The 19,151-nt window shown below is 42.7% G+C and overlaps 1 long non-coding RNA gene across 5 annotated transcripts in view; it reads right to left on the bottom strand.

Annotated features, from left to right (window-relative positions):
• LOC104657951 overlaps positions 1-17,745 on the bottom strand; it is a 208,348-nt gene extending 190,603 nt beyond the window's left edge. For 2 of the 5 annotated variants that reach the window (XR_004057329.1, XR_004057328.1), the window contains exon 1: positions 1,951-3,490. This is a non-coding gene — a long non-coding RNA (uncharacterized LOC104657951). Of the gene's footprint in view, positions 1-1,950; positions 3,491-15,366; positions 16,909-17,166; positions 17,318-17,482 lie in introns of those variants that run through there. The other 3 variants (XR_004057326.1, XR_004057327.1, XR_004057325.1) reach the window with 3 other exon arrangements.
• Between the last annotated feature and the right edge of the window lie 1,406 nt (positions 17,746-19,151).

Below are 19,151 nucleotides of genomic sequence, written 5' to 3' on the forward strand. Positions count from 1 at the left end.
GTAAATGCACTGGCCACAGTGAGAGGGCTTATTAGGCTCTGTCAGTCATTGTTACTAATTCCCTAAGTTGGATGATCAAGTCTTACCCACATTATGACACCTTTCCAATACCTTTGGTATGGAGCTGGACAGCTCTTTTCTAAAAGACCGCATCTTGTTAACCCCAGTTTTGTCTTGCTTCATCCCTCATATCACAGGAAACACAAAGACATGTTACTGAGGATTATCAAGGATATATGTTCCCAGGGGTCATAAGAGATTTTCCAGCACATTCCAAGATATACATGTCTTTAGTCCCATTGTCTGCCCTGTACATATGACATAATGCAAGAGTTGACCACTCTTACTAATTGACACCAAATATATGCAGAAACAAATTTCTCACATTAAAAAATCAGACAGGTTCAAAAAGTTCATTTTTAGGTCAGTTGATGATATTTGAAATTCATTTTCCTCTAGAAACAGTGTTTGTGATGCTGATGCTGACCACAGACTTGACTCCAATACCCCATCTACCCCACAAAGTATCAGAAAAAGCATGTGATTGCAGTGAAAATACATGGAACACAACATTTTTTTGCTCTGCTTTGTTGCAATACTGATAATAAAATATGGTACACAACAGTAAGAAACAAGAAAAGTAAGAAAATAAATTGTTTTTAATGTTCTTGTATTCTGATGCTTGAGGAAAGGTAAATTCGTCTAGGAGAGACAAAAATGTAGATGAAAATTTGTGAATACCTTAAAGGGAAATTGAGGTAACTTTCAATAATTTCTCGAACCTGATGAGAATGATGTTTTAGAAGCAGTAGTAGAAGAATCATCATCACTATTCATGGTTTTGCTTCAGCATTTCTGTCTTTCTTTTCCTTGGTACAAACCCATCACTTGTAGAACTCAAGCCATGTGTTGGCTCACAAAATGAAATAATAGAGAGAAGGGGAAGGTTGAAATTGAGAAAAGAGGGGCTTTCCTAAGTAAGCAAAAGAAAGTATCTTGCATAGCATTAATTGATTTAAAATCCATGTTTAGCATGCACTATCTGTCCAGTTCTATGGCTGGGTCTTATGGATATAAAGAAGAATCAAACAGCTGCTACCATCATAACACCTACCTACTGCAGTAGGTGGTGAAACGAAGTGAAGCAGGGGCTGGGAGTCAGAACAGGCAAGCAAACCTACAAATTACACTATAATGTGCTGAAAGCTGTCTTAAAGGATGAGCAAGGTGCTGTTTGTGGAAATCTAGAAATGCTCCCCTAAAATGACATAATTCTCAAAAATGAATAGAAATTTTTCAGAAGGAACAAAATGTACAAAGGCATAAGCATACAATCATTTTGGAAATGATGTGAGGTTCAGAGTAAATGCAGGGAAGGAGGGGAAGACATGGCAGACAAGGCTGAATAAATAAGAGGAAAACGCATCCTGCAGACTTTAATGCCCAAGGAGAGTTTAAACTCAATTCTGTTGGAAACTTGGAGACAACCAATTCAGTTTGAATGTTAGAACAATGAAGAAAGATTAACTGAGATGCAATTAATTGATCTTTGCCTGGCTTAAAAGAGAGAATACAACATCAGGAAATCATGGTTGCCTCTGTGGAGACAGAAAGGAGGTCAAAAGTCATTAGATCAGAGTGTTTTCTGCCAAGGCAGCAGCTGAGATGGGTGGGTGGCATTCAAGGAAAAGTGAAGTTAGGGAAAGGAACAGGCCTTGGGGTCTTTAGGAGTAGGGGAGACAGTGCTGGATGCTTGCAAGTGCACATCTCATGCTCGTACAATATGATTTCATTTTAGGATTAAAAGTGGAGTGAATTTTATATCTTTATGTCAATGACTACTGACAAAATGGAAATCATGTACCAGCAGGTCATCTGCAAGTCTTGGGTCATATGGAAATGAGGAATTCATGTTTAATTATTGACAGTAGCTGATGAACAATCACTTACTTGTTTGTCCCTCCCTTTGGCATTTCTACAATGTGGTTCCTAGAATCTTACTCTTCTCTTTTCCTTCCTCCTTGCCCACATCTTTCACCCATGAAAGGGTGTTTTGGCAGCTAGAGATCTCTTCAGTGAAGAATGTCCTCTTATGGTAAATTCATAGTATTTCAGCATTTCAATACTTCTCTACGTCTCTGTTTTCTGGCTTTCCACAGATGTTAAGTCTTAGAACCTCATGCAAAGGATAAAAATGTAACTAGTTAAACAAGAAAAAAATTTTAAAACCTCACGTGTTAATTCGGAACAATACAGTTCTCAGAATGCAAACTCCAGTTATCCGATTCGGCTGTCCCTGGAGGGGCTTTCCTGGGCGGGGAGTAGATGGCACAGTATCGAATACTGTATGCACTGCAGCCTTCTCAGCTACTCAGGAAATGAAACCAGGCATGTAGCTGTGTATAGAGAAGGAAGGCACTGCCACCTACAGGTTGTAAGATTATGGACCTAACACATTAACATTTCATTTGTAAAATAAATTATTTTATTAATGTAATATTGTCATAGCCTTAAAAGCCTCAAAGTTAGGTGGTCTATCCTCCTGCCTTCGGGCAGACCTGTTTCTAAATATGCAAGAACTTTCGCTGAGATTAGAGAAGCTCAGCTCTCAGACAATTAAAATTGAACCAACGTCAGACTTGCCCTGCAGGAACTGAGGATTAAGCTAGGCTTTGCACAAGGTAAGCAGTGAAGGGGTGGTGGGTAATTGCCTTCTAATGCAGTCTTTAAACTCTGAGATCTGTCTGGGCCTCAGTTACTCTTTTGTAAACTGACGTAATGGCCTAGATCTGTGTTCTCAAAGTGTGGTCCCTAGCAACATCAGCAGCTGCATCCAGGACTTGTCCTGCTGATGATTTATCTGGCCTTGCCGTGGGTCCCAGACCTATTGAATTGGAAACTCTGTAGGTGGGCCCCGGCAATGTGATGCAACAAGTTCTCCAGGTGACTGTGCTATATTGTGAGAATGCCTGTGTTCGATGATTTAGAAATAGCCTATGTGCAATTCCACACCACTGCAGGTGTCACCTGCAGTTTAACCATCTGTCTGTGGAGGAGCTGTCTCCCCAGGAAGATTGACCTGGGAGTAGTGGTGCGGGGGAGGGCAACTGAGGAAAAGTTCGAGCTGAAGAAGCCGAGGTTCACCAGTCTATTGAATGAAAATTCAACCTCTGACGGACCGTCTTGATGGTCAGCTGAATGTCTAAAGACCATTGTTCCAAGAGAAGATTTCTCACCCTGTTTCATCAACATTTAAGGGTAGTGGACTCTCACTCTGCTTTGCCGTCCACTGTCTGAATGAATGCATTTCCCCTGGCTGCACCCCAGCTACCAAATAACAAGGCTCAGGTTTCTCCTCTTCCTCCACAGAGACTTTTGTGAACGGCAATAAGTTCATATTTTCCTTTCCTTTCCTTTCCTTTCCTTTCCTTTCCTTGCCTTGCCTTGCCTTGCCTTGCCTTGCCTTGCCTTGCCTTGCCTTGCCTTGCCTTGCCTTCTTCCTTCCTTCCTTCCTTCCTTCCTTCCTTCCTTCCTTCCTTCCTTCCTTCCTTCCTTCTTTCTTTCTTTTTTTCTGTGACAGGGTCTAGCTCTGTTGCCCAGGCTGGTGTGCAGTGACACAATCTCGGCTCACTGCAGTTGCCACCTCCCAGGCTCAAGTGATCCTCCCACCTCAGCCACCTAAATAGCTAGGACTACAGGCATACATCACCACGCCTGGTCTGGCTAATTTATTGTTGTTGCTTTTTGTTTTCTTCAGATACGAGGTTTCACCATGTTGCCCAGGCTCTTCTCAAACTCTTGAGTTCAAGCAATCCTCCCACCCCAGCCTCCCAAAGTGCTGGGATTACAGGCATGAGCCACCATGCCTGGCCCATATTTTTCTCTTTCTATCTGAATCCCCTTGTCCCCAGTGTCCATAGCAGAAAATTGAGTACTTAATGACATATCATATTGGAGTATTTTCAAATTGTTCCCTTGATTATCTCATCTCACCAAAGCTCGCTGAGCATTTTTGCTTATATAACTCATATACTCACCCCCATGCTTCTGGGAAGTTTCCAGAGCAACTCCAGCACAAATTGGTGTTTAACAAATTATTGATGATTGACTTTTATATAGTTATCTGAAACTACAAACGTGAATACATTTTAAGCCACCACAATTTTTCTCTTTTCCCCATTATAATCCTAAGGGATTATGTAAAACAGTTGTATTGACTTAAAAAGGGCTAAAACCCACAAAAAACAAAACAAAACAAAAAAAAACAGCAAACATGAAAGAGGTGAGGTGGTGAGGAATTCTAAGAATTATATTAGGCCCACCTGGGTAGATCAGTGCAACAGTTACTCTTCAAATTTCCTCTGTTATGGGTCATGTATTTGAGCAGTTAAAAAATAAAATAAAATCTAAACCACATTGACCAAAAATTTGAATCATCCTTTTAAACAAAACTTAATAAAAGTTATGCGCAGATGTAGCTAGTACTAGAAAATAAACCAAAATGTCAACAGTCATTTTTAGTATTGTGACTATAAGATTGTTGATGAGCAATTATTGAAAACTTCCCTGAATTTGTCCTGGATTTCCTTTCAATAGGAAGGAGAAAGCTTAGAACAGACTGAGGTGTCTGTCCCTTGGTTGCCAAAGCTGCTCTAGAAGGGTGCTTTGTAGAGAGCACCATCCGTTATGAAAAAGAGTCAGGGGTCTGACACTACCCCAAGCCCTTTTCTTTTACATAGGAAATGTGAACATATGAATGTGTTTGTACAGCGTCTCCACACCTAGTAGTTCCACCAGACACTGAGGTCAGAAACTACAATTCATGTTCGCCTCCCAGCTGCTAACCAGCTCCAGCACATAGCAAGGCCTTCGTTGATCTGAATTAGGCAAAACACACTAATATCCATAGTTATTTGGCAACAGGACCATATAAAGTTTATCTTACCACTCTCAAATTTTATTTATATAACTGTTGCTTTAAGAGGCCCATTTGTTTATGGTAAAGAGACCACTTCGAGTAGGACAAAAAAATGGACAGGGTCAAAGCTGGTTCTTTGTTGCGAAACAAACCAACATCATTTTAATGGATTCAGTCTGGTTTTCTGAGGAATGGTTGGGAGGTTGGTTTTGGTTTGTGTGTGCATTTTGCAAAAGTCCACACTTTTCTATAACTTGTAGACCCCGATATTGTCCTTCTGAACTCTCCACAGGCTATGACATTCCAAATGACCTAGGATTGAGAGATGCTTTCTGTACAGCCTAGAACAGCTGCCTGGCAGCTGCATAGTGGAGGTGGTGGCATTTCAACAGTGCAGATCAGTGAAAGACCCTTTATTATCTAGTGGCAGAGGACCAGGCTGTAAAGTGGATTGTGTGCTCAGGAATCCTTTGAGATGAAAGGTATGGAAGAGGGAGAATGGGCTCTATTCAGCCTCATGGAGGGCAGATATGTGCCTGAGAACAGAGACTGTCTTCATCGACTTAGTGCATTGGGTGGAAGGGGGCACTGGCAGCAGCGTCTCGTGGGCGCAGAGGGTGAGGGACCCTCCTGTGGCTCCTCTGGGTGGCTGTGAGTCCAGGCATACAAAGACACTGCTAAAGAATCACTGCCCTGTTGCAAGAATCTTGTGAGGTCCCCCTGAAACAAGAAACATTTTCTGTGTTCCCACCCAAGAGGGGGTGCAGAATTCTCTCCTAGGGGTAGAGGGTGGGGACCACACGAATGGAGGAAGCATGATGCCCCTCACCACTCCCAGCCCTTCCCAGTGCTGGTTACTTTCAGCAGCACACTTCACGGAAGGCCGGCAACACCTCTGTGAAACAGGGAGGGCAGGGATTCGTATTTCCATTTAGTGGAGGAGGAAAATGAGATTCAAGAGCTTCAGTAACTTACCCATAGTTACGTGGAAAACAAACCAGGTCTGGGGCCAGAACTCACATCTTCTCATCCCAGTTCAGTGTTCTTCCCTCAACATAAGGCAGCTTCTCTGAGACTGCCTTTCAGGCATGCGCTAGAACCCAAAGCCACACAGACCCACAGTGTGGGGAGGGCTGCCTACCAACCTGCCCTACTTTCTACCCACTTGACTCCTTCCTGCTTTCCACGCCAGATCAAATATGCACTTACGACAGTAGACTCTTGGCAGCAGGATTTGGGGGGGACTGGTGATAAGGCAGGACATTAAGGTGACTACAATGGCAGCAGCAAAGGCATACTAATGTCTTCAAAAGATCGACAGTACTGCCTCTTAAAGTAGAGCCCTGCCTCCAACCCCAACCCCAAGGGCCTTGTGGAGCCTCTCAAATGTCAAGCAGAGGCAAACCAGAAGGCAGGCTCAGGTACTCAGCCTCTCTTTGGAAGGGGCTGGAGACACTCTAGCTCCACGGAGCCATAATAAAAAGGAACTTTACAAATAAGCACAAAGTAGACCAAGATCTCCCACATCTCCAGTCACTCCAACAGGCCTCTAATAGCACTCCAGTACTTTAGAGGACATGACAGAAAATGGTTCCCTTAATGGGGAAATGGCCCTTTTTAGTACGACCTTACAGAATTTCTGCATTGGCTATATCCTGAAAAATGCAAAAACGCCATCACCCTGACTCTTTTGGATCCAACAGCTGAGTGGTTGGGGACAGTTTCCTTGACCGCCACGATGGAGACTAGGGATTGAGCACACGCTCTGTGTTCCTCACAAGGGCAGGTGTCTGTGCCATAGGAAAAGAGAACACTACTTGCAAAACTACTCTAAAATATAGAGAAATGGCCAGGTGCAGTGGCTCCTGCCTGTAATCCCAGCACTTTGAGAGGCCAAGGCGGGTGGATCATTTGAGTCCAGGAGTTCAAGACCAACCTGGGCAACATGGCAAAACCCCAACTTTACAAATAAATACAAAAATCAGACGGGCATGGTGGTGTGCACCTGTAGTCCCAGCTACTTGGAAGGCTGAGGTGAGAGAATCGCTTAAGCCCAGGAGGCAGAGGTTGCAGTGAGCTGAGGTGCCACTGCACCACAGCCTGGATGACCCCGTCTCCAGTAAATAAATAATAAATAAATAAATGTAAAATATCGAGAATTGACTTTTTTTCTTTATTACTGATAAGACAGAAATACAATGCCTCTCAAAGAAGAAAACCCTACATTACTGTCACCTAGAAAGGCAAGCCAAAAACTATTTGTTTCATTTCCATTTACATTTTTTTAAATGACATAGGACATGCTGATTCCGAAATTTTAGCTGGTATCAGAACCTCCTGGAAGGCTTGTTTAAATACAGTTTGCTGGGCTTGGCCTCAGAATTTGTGATCCAATAGGTCTGGGGTAGGACCTGAGATTTTTATAGTTCTGACAAGTTCCCAGGTGATCCCTAGGCCACTGGCCTGGGGATGATGCTTTGAGAATCACTGACATGGAGATTTTTAAATTTTTTTTTAATGGGGAAAGGGTCTTGGTTAGAAGATTACTCCATATGAGGACTTGAAATCCCAGCCAGAGTGGCTGAGGTTGAGTCCAGTTTGACCCTGGATGACTTTGGGGATGGAAGAGGCAGTTACCACCTTCTCAATGACACTGCCTACAGCAGTGCAATCTGTTTCCAATTTAAAGGAAGAGGATGAGCGCTCCGCAACACTCAGCTCAGTAAGCCTGTCATCCGCAGGCTGCTCTGCACCTGGAGCTGAGCTGGCATGATGCTTATGGGCTTCAGAGAACTTTGTGAAGATTCTTACTGCCTTTACTCTGCAAGGGAGTTTGTCATGAGTATTCTAAACACCATTCTCAAACCAGCTCTAGGGAAAATTATTATTTGTTTTTCTTCTACATTCTCAGGGTCTCATCTGCCCACTTCCATAAAACTCACCTCTCTCTTCGTTGCCTGCCTTTAGCCAATGCTTCTCAAAATATGATGATACCCCATATTGCTGGGGGATCTTGGTGAAATGCAAATTCTGAATTAATAGCTCTGATATAGTGGGGCCTGAGCCTCTGCATTTCTATCAAGCTCCCGGGGCTTACTGATACTTCTGGTTCCTGTACTACACTGTGAGTAGCAAGGCATTAAATAATTTGAGGCTTCTTAAGATTATCTATAAATTCTATCTTTTATTCCCTGGCTACCCTTCTGCTGGGTGCGACTAAACGCTAATGGAAAATCATATCTACTGCTGTTAGTATGTGTGTTTAGCAACCACTGCCTCTCCTGGCAATAGTATGCTAAAATGTGCAGGATTCTGAAGCTCGTTGAGAATGACACAGTAGAGACTTTCAATCCAGGGACTGGCCACTCAGGTAAAATCTTAGAGTTAGGGCTAGTTCTTATTGATCTCTTTTTGCTGGTGAAGGAATCAATCCCTAAGGCAGGATGAATTGACTCAATTATTTATTTATTGGCAATTTATATCCTATCTCCTTCTAAAATGGATTTAAAGCAGTGAGATCTGATTTAGGATCAGGCTATCTGACTAGTAAAAAGTCCAGTGTAAAATTTTCCTTTATGTTTTCAACTGTGTCTTTTTATAACGAAGAGAACAGGGAGGAAGATGGCAGGGAGAAAAAGAAGAAGGAGGAGAAAGAAGGGGAAGAAGAGGAGGAGGAGGAGGAGGAGGAGGAGGAGGAGGAGGAGGAGGAGGAGGAGAACAAGTTGCTCTTTTCTCCAGCTTCCCTATGTGGATGCACCCAGTCATTTTTTTACTTCTCAGAAATTTCATTGCATCAGAACAAAATCTCAGTTATTCTCTTCCTTTTATCTAAAAAATGCCCAGCTCAAATAAAAGTAACCTAATGCCAAGAACCAAATGAAAAACGTGATTTATCAATAAATCATGGAGCTTTCTTTGACCGTTCATTCTCTCCTGTCCCCTTTGCACCATCTGTCACAGAGTCCTTGCTGCTCTATCTTTCCCGTTGCTCTCACATTCACTCTCCCTCCCTCACTTCCTTGGCCACCAAATAGTCCAGCCTTACCACCTCATGTAGAACATTACTATTAATGCCTGGCATATACTGGCAATCTGCTTTGGAACAGCCAGTCTACTAAGAGATTTTTTGCATTTAACTCCCACTGTAATGTTATACAATAGGTGTTATGACTCCCATTTTATAGGTAACAAATTTGAGACTTCAGAGGTGAATTCACCTACCTAAGTTTTCATAGTTAGCATGTAATATAGTACAATGGGTTTCAAACTCAAGCTCCAGAGCCAAAGTTCTCTTCCACTACCGAACAAAACCACCTCCTGCACTCTAGATGCATCTGTCTGGCTGTGAATCTGTCCATGTGCTTATTGGTCTATCTCAGCTTACTCCAAAAAAGGAAAAAAAAAAAAAAAAGAAGCTACTTAGAAATTATTACCTGTATCAGACCTACAGTTCTCTTCTTTTAGTGAGACATAACGATAAGGTAATCAGATCTCCTACAGTAAGTTGGTAAGCTCCGAAAAACATTCCTACCATCCTTAGGCAGCCCCTCTGGTTTGAGACTCTCTTGGTCAAACCACAGTCCCTAAAACATTGCTTTCCTTACATTGCTCCCCAGCTTCAAGAACAAACAGGGTTCAGGAGACAGGCCTTCTCATTTACTTTACTGTCCAGTATCTGAACCCCATTTCCAAAGTTGAGGAATCCTCCATCTTAAGAAGCAGAGTCCATTGCTGAAAGTGCCAGAGAGTTGAATTGCTAGTCTTGCTTGCAACTATAGTCTGGGCATGGAATCTAGGACCTACCATCTGACAATACCACCCTCATTTTTAAACTGGAAAAAGCCTGGGCCTTGGCGAGGCCATTTTCATGAAGAGTGGCAGCAGCTATGTCTATGCTGCAGTTTTAGCATCAGAGTTGAGGACTGTGGTGCCCTGGAGCAAGTCCTGCCCTGATGCCCGCTTGCAGTGAGAGAAGAGCCTTCTCTGACCGATTCGATTACAACTGGAGACACAGCTTCTGAAGCTTCCCAGAAAGTCTCAGTGCTTCCTGCTAGCGTTTGATCATATCTTTTCAAACAGCCAGAATTAAATCACTCGGAATTGGGGTTAGGGCCTTGCTGCCAAGTACACTGCCTGCTACAAAGTCCTTGACTCGTCAAGCATGAGGACCAGCCACTTTAACCCAACCACCACCTATAGTACTCACACCTTAGAGGTGGAACAACAGAGGGAGCCCTGTGAAAGACAACCCTTGACTTCTCATCTCTTTTGTTATGTCATTTTCATGACAAATTTATTTAAATTGACCTGCCATGCTCTGCCCAAGTAAGGCGAGGTCCTTGTGAATCTGGCACAAGCATCTGCTATGACTACTGACCTGCAGGATAGGCAGAAAACAGGTCACAGCCTTCTAGAGCCACCACTCCTAGGACTTGGAACCTTGACCCCCAACCCTACTGCCTGGAAGAGAGGCTGGGGCAACATATGAGTGACAGAACCCAGCAGAATGTGCTTCTCATCTTCAGTGCACTCATATTTTGGGGGCAGGTGCCCTGCCCTGCCCACAGCCGTGCTGGAGCACACCTTGTGGTAACCACCTCTGAGCCTCCTCTCCCCTCTCACAGGGCCCACAGCTGGCATCTGTGGCGCATGACCCATGGGAGTCAATCCATGAACTCCCCAGTGACCCACGGCTACCAAGAAAAAATGACTTGGTACAAAATGCAACAGGCTGGTTCAATCAGATTTTCTCTTTGGGGCACTGAAATTGAAAATAAATACAAATAAATAAAGCAGATATAAGCTGGCAGGAAAATTCATGCTATAAGACAAGATGTGGCTGGGCACAGCGGCTCATGCTTATAATCCCAGCACCTTGGGGGCCTGAGGAGGACAGATCATGAGGTCAGGAGTTCAAGACAAGCCTGGCCAATATGGTGAAACCCCGTCTCTACTAAAAAATATAAAAAATTAGCCGGGTGTGGTGGCACATGCCTGTAGTCCCAGCTACTTAGGAGGCCGAGGCAGGAGAATCACTTGAATCTGGGAGGTGGAGGTTGCAGTGAGCCAAGATCACGCCACTTCACTCCAGCCCGGGCAACAGAGTGAGACTTCATCTCAGGAAAAAAAAAAAAAAAAAAAAAAAAGGACAATACGTGAGGGGCCATTGTGGACCATGAAAAGCCAAGTTATGAAGAGGCAGTAAACCTGAATAAGCAGAGGAAAGGCAGATGAAATGTGAGGGAGACTCCTTGTAGAGTGAGAAGAAAGCCGGTACTGGGAAGGCAGCTGAGTCTCATTAATGGGGGCGGTAAGTGTGAAGACCCAGGAACTGCAGCAAGGACAATAGGCACTCTGGGTCTGGAAGACCCAAAGTCCTGCCGCTTCTCTTCCAGGTCACTTGATTTCCTCAGGTCTCTGGGCTCAGGCATCCTGATCACAGAACACCCAGGATTTGAGGTCATTTGAGGGCAGCTATGATTTTTTGACCAGAAGAGACTGTCTGGACATATGGACACATGTGTCTGCCAAAACAGGGCTCTGCTTCCCAAGCACCTTGACTTTAGGGATGGCTTCTTCCTTCCAAAGGCACAGAAAGAACTCATAGGCCAGCCATTCCAAATGTAACTCGTGTATGGAGAAGCATAAACATGGCAAATTAAGGCATGTTCCCGTCTAAGAAAACAATATTGGGAAGATAACAATTAGCACTATTGAAAAATAGCATAGCATTGCGTCTCACATCTATTGTTTCACTGTGGTTTAAGATTATTTCAGTTTTACTTCCTTCTCTTTGTTCTGTGCAATACTTCAGTGACTTCGCCCTCTGCCTTTGTACGTAAAATCATGGTTAGACACTGAAGTTTCGCAATGGCGTGTGACTAAACAAGATTTGGCCCATGCCTTTTGAACAGTTGCTGATCCCTGGGCTTCCGTAGTCAAAGCTAAACTCTTCTGCTGGTTTTCAAAGTCCTCCTAGCCAGGCTCTACCCTCCCTATCCAGCTTTATTTCCCTTGTCAATAAAAACCCATTAACTCAGGCCCAAACTTCCATTTTTATAAAAGGGCTCATGTAGATTTGCCACAAGCAGCTAATTTGTCATAACTTCTAAGCACATTATATCCCCGGGACAAGGCTGGAAAAATAACGTCTGGGCCCTTGAAGATATTTCTTTGCCTTGCTGTTGTCACAGCTAAATGGAGTGATTCATTAGCCCTGTGAGAAATGCCTGGCTGTCATTCTTAGAAGATATTACAGTTACTATGCAGTAGCAAGTCAATATTCAAAGAAAATTGAAATCTCTCCCTTCTCTGAACTCCCATAGTACTCTGGGTTTACAGTTCTCACAGTCCTTATCATGCACAGCTTTGTACTGTAGTTATTTCTGCACATGCACAGCTCAGCTCCCTGCTGGACTCCACTCTGACAGCTAAGACAGGTGTACGCTGCTGTCGCTAACTGTGCCTGGCACTGAGAAGGTAATCCATAACTATTTGTTTTTACTAAAATGAAACATGAAACTTAGTTTTTGTTTTTCTTTTTAAAGTAACTACCTTTCTTGTTCCAGACAAGGGGATAAATGATGTATGGATTCTGTGGAATTATTTCCCTAAATCCCCAGAACATACTTATGAGGTAGGTCTCACTCATTGTCCTTGTGATCTTGGTTAACATGAGCATTCCTTCACTGGTAAACCCACCCCCCATATTGTTATGCTTCAGGTGATTAAGAAAGTAACTGAGGCCTTTCAAGTGAAGGAAGAATGCAACTTAACTCCAACAGCAAGCAATCTAAGTTAACCTCTTCAACTTTCAACACTTGAAGAGTGTTTCCCCATGTGCGGTCCTCACAAAATAGTAGATTCACAGATATGTTAGACTGGAGTTTCTGTGAGTCATTTAATGAATAATCAAAATGCAGATTCCTGAGCCTCACCCCAGATCTACCTGATCAGGAGCTTTGTAAATGAGATTTTAAAATACACCTAAGGTGATCTTGTTGTGCATATAAATTTGAGAAACTATCTTAGACTGAGTCTGCAAATCAGTCAGGATTTGCTAGGTTGCTGCAGTAACAAGCAATACCAATATCTCTTCAGTGACTTCATGCATGAAACATCAATATCTCACTTACACCAAGTCTTCTGTGGGTATCAGTAACTCTCAGGGAGGTGTCCTCCATGAGGTGGCTTGGCAGTCCAAGCTGTCCTGATCCTGTGGCCTTCATTCCAACCTGAGGCTTGTTCATAGTCTTAGGAAAAAAGAAATTGAGAAATACTAGTGATCACCAGTAAAGTCTACTTTAGGCGAGCTGTGTCTGAGTCTCCATGAGCATACTTCACCCTTCCAAGAAACCTTAAGTTTGCTCTCTAGTTGAGTGAAAGCTTACAGCGGCAGAGGAGAAGGGTGTGTAAATCAACATTTGCATCTTCCAGGACCACTGTAGACCTCCAGAGAGGCAAGCAGAGCAAAAGGCAATAGTCATATTCCTCACTATTTTCCTTTCCTTGTGTTTCTATACCAAGAAAATTAACTAGATATAGAAATTTCATGTAATATTGACAATGAGAGAAGGGTGCTAATATTTCTATGAAAATCCAAAGGAAGCCTCCTGATGCTGCACACTTAACTGGAACCACTTCCAGTCCCTGCAGAGGACTGAAGTATATTTCTCTGGTAGGTCTCAGGGTTTCAACTACCCATTCATTTCCTTTGCTCTTTCTCCTTATTTCCCCTGAGTTTTCTTACTCCTTGTTTTACCATGGAACAGGCAAATCTATGCAGTTTCTTTTCTCTCACCTGCCTGAAGACAGCACATAAGCTCTTTCGTTTGCTGGCTATGTTTCTGCTCAACATAATAATGAGGAGAGGAAGGGAAAGAAAATTCCTGACTTAGGAAAGGGCCCAGTAAAGTGCAGGTCACATAAGAAGTTATGTTTATGCTTGAATTGTCTTCTCTCTCCTCCTGGAGGAAGGGACCACATGCCCATTGGCTCAATGGAGGCTGGATGGAGAAGGTCAGTGAACAGAAGACGGAGGCCTACTGTGTTTCCAATTACATATCCAGAGGAAGCCAGAGACTCTAAAACAGGGATGGCAAGAACCTTGAAAGGACTTTTGCAAGCTCTATAAGTTTGTCATTTTTCTTCTCCTCAGCTGGGAGGTGGCCTCACATGCTTCAGCCAGACTTAGATGTACTATGTATGTATGTACTAGAATGCACTATAAGAATGCCAGGAACCAGTGTGGTCTGTAAAGGGGGGCCTCAATGTAACGCTGAGATGGGCTTATTGGCAGCTCCAATAGGAAATTATGAGCAGAATATTATATATATATATATATTTATATATTTATATATATATACACACACATATATAAACACACACACACACTACACATACACACACTCACAAACACGCACACATGCACATTTTAAAAGCTTTCTGCAATAGCCATCTAAAGTCTAAATTGAAATATAACTGAAACTAGGACTTAACAGTGCTCTCCTCCTCCCCTGATACATCTCTAATTTTTCTTCTGGGGATTTGGGCTGCCTAGACCCTCCATTTCAGAGAAGTCTCTCTGTATTTCCACAGAGCACTGAAAGAGAATTTAGAGACTGAGTCTAGAAGCCTCATTTCACAGACATGAAACAGGCACAGAGATGTAGTGAGAGGCTGAGACTAGATGGAAAGAAGCTGGGTCCTTCAGTCCAGGACACTTTTCTAACAGCCCACTGCCACACAATCTCAGGAGGACTGCAGCCAAGTGCAGCCAAGTCTTCTTACAGAAGACTTAGAGATAAGGATAAGAGAGTATCTTATCCTTTTCTCTGTGATGGAGCAATAAATAAGGCTAATGGTGGGTAACTACATTTGTCACATCTTATGCTCAGATCCTAGACTCAAGGTACTCACGGAATCTCTTTTGTTTCCGGCAAGAAAATGATGTGTTGAATCACTGACAGGGAGGCACAATGAGAGGCCAGGTGTAGGGTCCATGTTTACCTTCCCTCCTCCTCCCTGGCAGTCCTCCTGCAGACTTTTTAAGGCTGCATTGGCCAACTTAAGCCTTTGTATATGAGGAAGGTTAAGCCAAAACAGTCTCCTCTCCCTATGGTTCTTCCTCTTCGCAAGAAATAGTAGTACTGAGTCTTCTTTATTTTTTTTAATTTTCTTCCTTTTTTTTTTTTTTTTTTTTTTTTTGAGATGGAGTCTTGCTCTGTTGCCCAGGCTGGAGTGCAGTAGCACCATCTCAGCTCGCTGCAAGCTCTGCCTCCCGGGTCCACGACATTCTCCTGCCTCAGCCTCCCAAGTAGCTGGGACTACAGGCACCCGCCACCATGCCCGGCTGGGGTTTTTTTTTTTTTGTATTTTTAGTAGAGACGGGATTTCACCATGTTAGCCAGGATGGTCTCGATCTCCTGACCTCATGATCCACCCGCCTCAGCCTCCCAAAGTGCTGGGATTACAGGTGTGAGCCACGGTGCCTGGCCCAGTAGTACTGAATCTTATTCCTCAAAAACAGAAAAAAAAAGTCTAAATAAATATAATCATCCACTTCCTTGTTTCCAGGTTGTGAAGATAAATCAGGCTCACTGTTCCCGCAGAGTCCCTTAAACCTTTTGTTTCAGCTAAAGAGTAGCCGACAGTTTCTTCAGCTTCATGCATCCAGCCTGGCATGCCCCTCGTGACCAGGGCAGACCTGTACACCAGCCTGGAAACACAGAGACTTCTCTGAAAACAGAGCCTTTGTTCATGAAGACCGTTGTCACTACTTGTGGACTTCCTGAGGTTTTTTTTATCAGCTGTTGAAGACCCTTGATTCTCACCCAAAGCAATGTCAAAACTGATGCTGGTAGAGGAAACTATGCAGGAAAGCAGAGAAATATATTGTTGGGTATTTTTTTAGCACTAGAGTTTTTAATCAACTCTTTACCCAAAGCCTGATACCAGATCAAATCTTAAATTTCATTCCACCTTTACAGACATATGGCTTAATGACTGTCATGAGATATATTCCAAACTTCTTCATGTGGAAGCAAGGCTGTTGACTGGACATGCCAATCCTGGGTCCAGCCACATCCACAGCTCCTTCCAAGCTGACCAATTCACACCCCTTGGTAGAAGGGAATTCACCACGTACTAGTTTTGTGAACCGCTAAGACTTAGTTTCCTCATATGTTAAGTGAAGGTAATTATAGAACAACTTTATGGGATGATTAAATAAATATGGAGGTGAAGAAATGAATGTTGACTAAATGGAGATAATGATTAAATGAAATAATATCTGTGAAATGCCTAGAACAATGCTAAACAAATCTTAGCAACTGTTGACTGTTACATTACGTGACTTTGCTTCTTCTCCCAGGCACTCTTGGGCCACTATTGTGTATCTGAACACAATTTGATTCATACATTGGACAGCAACTTATGCTACTCAAGTTCCATGGGGGACAGATTAGCCTGATCCTGCAGGGGAACCCTGAAGGGTAAGTTATACTTCAGAGTGTGTGGCCCATCAGAAAACCCTTTCTGGTCCAATCACCTCATCCTGGAAATCTGAAGTCAGACATGCTGAAAGAAGGAGGTGGGTAGAAAGGGGAACTGAAGGTGAAACTAAAGATAGTAAAAGGCTTGAGTTATAGAAAAGGCCAAGAGGGCTTCAGCAATGAGAGTTACAAGGAGGCAGAAGCATGAGTCAGCAGAAAGCAAGAGAGACAAAAGTATACAGAGGAGAAGGGAAAAGAGTAAACCGCTCCAGGTGGAGTTAGAGCAAATTAGAGCAGACACAGGAAGCCACAGCAGTGGCTTCACTAGACTGAAGATCTATGAGTCCTGCTTGTTCTGAAGTTCCATTTCCTCGAGGTCCTGTTATTTCTTATTTTTCCTGCTCTTCCTGAGGCCGGGCCTTTCTTAGGTTCCTGAGCACATATATTTTTACGATAAGCCATCTGTTATTTGAGAGCCTTCTGGTGGATCTCGTTTCCCTGCGATCAAAAGAACCAAATTACAAAAACAAACAAACAAACAACAAAATAAAAGCACACAATCTGATGCTTCAGCCTGCTTTTGCAAGCTCCTCTCTCAGGTTTGCACTTCCTACCAGACATAAGGCAGTGTAGCCGCACCAGCCAGTCTCCCGTCCCTAAACACACCCTTGGTAGTCATGCTTCAGGATGTGTTCTCATGCTATTATATAACTGATGCCTGCAATGCCCTTCCCACCCATCCCAAATCCCCCTTACAGATCGCAGATGGAGTGGGCACTGCTGGTGCTTCTTCCAGATTCCCTCAGAGCTCTATAATTATTTCCGTACACCTGGTGTCTGGCTTCTGGGTGCTTTTGCTTCCAATGGACCACACGGTAACTCTCTTCAGAGGCCCACCTTCTGGCAACTAGAACCAGTTTGCTTATCATTTCAAAGATCAGAAGTGTCTGGGTCAACAAAGCTTCCCAACCCTGCCCACTATGACCCTCAGACAAAGGCCGACGAGTATGAGCGAGTAAGAAGCAAGTTCATTTGCTTGGAAGCCAGGGGCACACTGTGAGGTATAACTTACCCTCCACGGCTCCCCTGCAGGATCAGGCTAACCTGTCTTCCATGGGACTTGAGTAATCTCATCCTTACTGGAGTCTTCTCCTTATCCTCCCTTGCTCCCTACACCCCTTTTCAGGTTTCTCTCAGGAGCACTTCCTTAATAATCCATTTGCCCACTCTCCTCAGGGTCTGCTTCTAGGGAGGCCAAGCTAAACGGCGAGGTGTTTATGCAGGGTAAACACCTCCTCTCAGAACTTCCCTTGGCAGTTCCCTCTTGCCACTAGAACTCTGTACATTACTATAACTAACAGCACACTTCCTGGTTTTCATGTTAGATTATGAGTTCCTCAAAGGGGAGGGTTTTGTCTGTTAATGTTTATTTCCCCAGTGCTTAGCATAATTCTTGAAAAATATATTTTTAAAAATATATTTGTTGTACCTCTATCTACAATTACCCTAGAGCTATGGAAAGGAAAAAGTTATATAAAGTCACTGATTTCTAAGAGCCTCTGGGCTTCAGTTTCCTCATATCTGAAAAGAAGGTAATTATTTCTAAGGTTTCCAAAATCTATGATCTTATATTTGAGCAGGATAATGACAATTTCTCATAATCAGCCCTGCCAGTTAATGTCTCATATCAGGAAAAACTTGAAAACCCGAATGATTATCTTTCACCTTTGAATCAAGAGATCTGATTGTCCAGGGACAACTTACAAATCCTCAATTTTATAAATGTCTATAAATGAGCCAGACAGCTGCAAAAATATTTTTAAAACCTCTGCATCACATATTCATTCATTACTCTATCATCAAACAAATGTTTATTGAATGAGTATCATGCCTAAGGCACTGTAAGCATTGAATGAACAATCAGGCTTGGATATACAATTAAAATATGCATAATCATTTACAGTCAATAAAGCTTACATGTGCATTTACTCAATGCATAACAAACTGGAGGTGATTAATATGATTTCCATTTTACCCAAGTCTCATAGGAGCTGAAGAGGCTTATCCAAGATCACACAGCCAATAAATAGAGACCTTAAGCCCCCCAGGTCTTTTGGCTTCAAACCTTATCCCACTTCCACTCCACCATGTTACTTTCCTTTGCAAAATATCCACAGGAATCAGCCCTTTACCACATTTTCTCATTTGCTTTAGCTCTAAAACATCTTGAGATGTTTTTGAACATCATCATTGATCGCCAGACTGTTTTAAATGTTGCAAATATCTATTTAATAAGGTAAATGCTACTTGTACTCATTTAACCTCTACTAAGTCTTCGCAAATGATGTGATTTCATTCCCAAGGAAAAAATGACACTTTCTTTGTTGGGCACACATACCAATCCAATACAAATATAGACACTTGATAGTAAATCATACCTGTAAATAAAGTTATATATTTATAGACGTATTCAGTTGTAATAAGTCATACATAAAGATGCCTTTAGTTATAGAAATCTAAACATATGTTTATATAAAATGCCAACATATTTGTAGATAATGGTATCTGGTGAGAGTAAAAAAAGCTTTAAAACACTTGTTATGTATTCCTAGTAAACCAGGATCATGCTCAAAGCATTCAAAGAGTAAGGTGGGGGAAAATGGCATAAAACCCAAACATAAAAAACACCAACACAATAAAAATACTAATGAAATATCTAGAGTCAAGCAACATACAGTGAG

The sequence above is a fragment of the Rhinopithecus roxellana genome, chromosome 5 (genome assembly GCF_007565055.1).
Source record: "Rhinopithecus roxellana isolate Shanxi Qingling chromosome 5, ASM756505v1, whole genome shotgun sequence".
Classification (NCBI taxonomy): Eukaryota; Metazoa; Chordata; class Mammalia; order Primates; family Cercopithecidae; genus Rhinopithecus; species Rhinopithecus roxellana.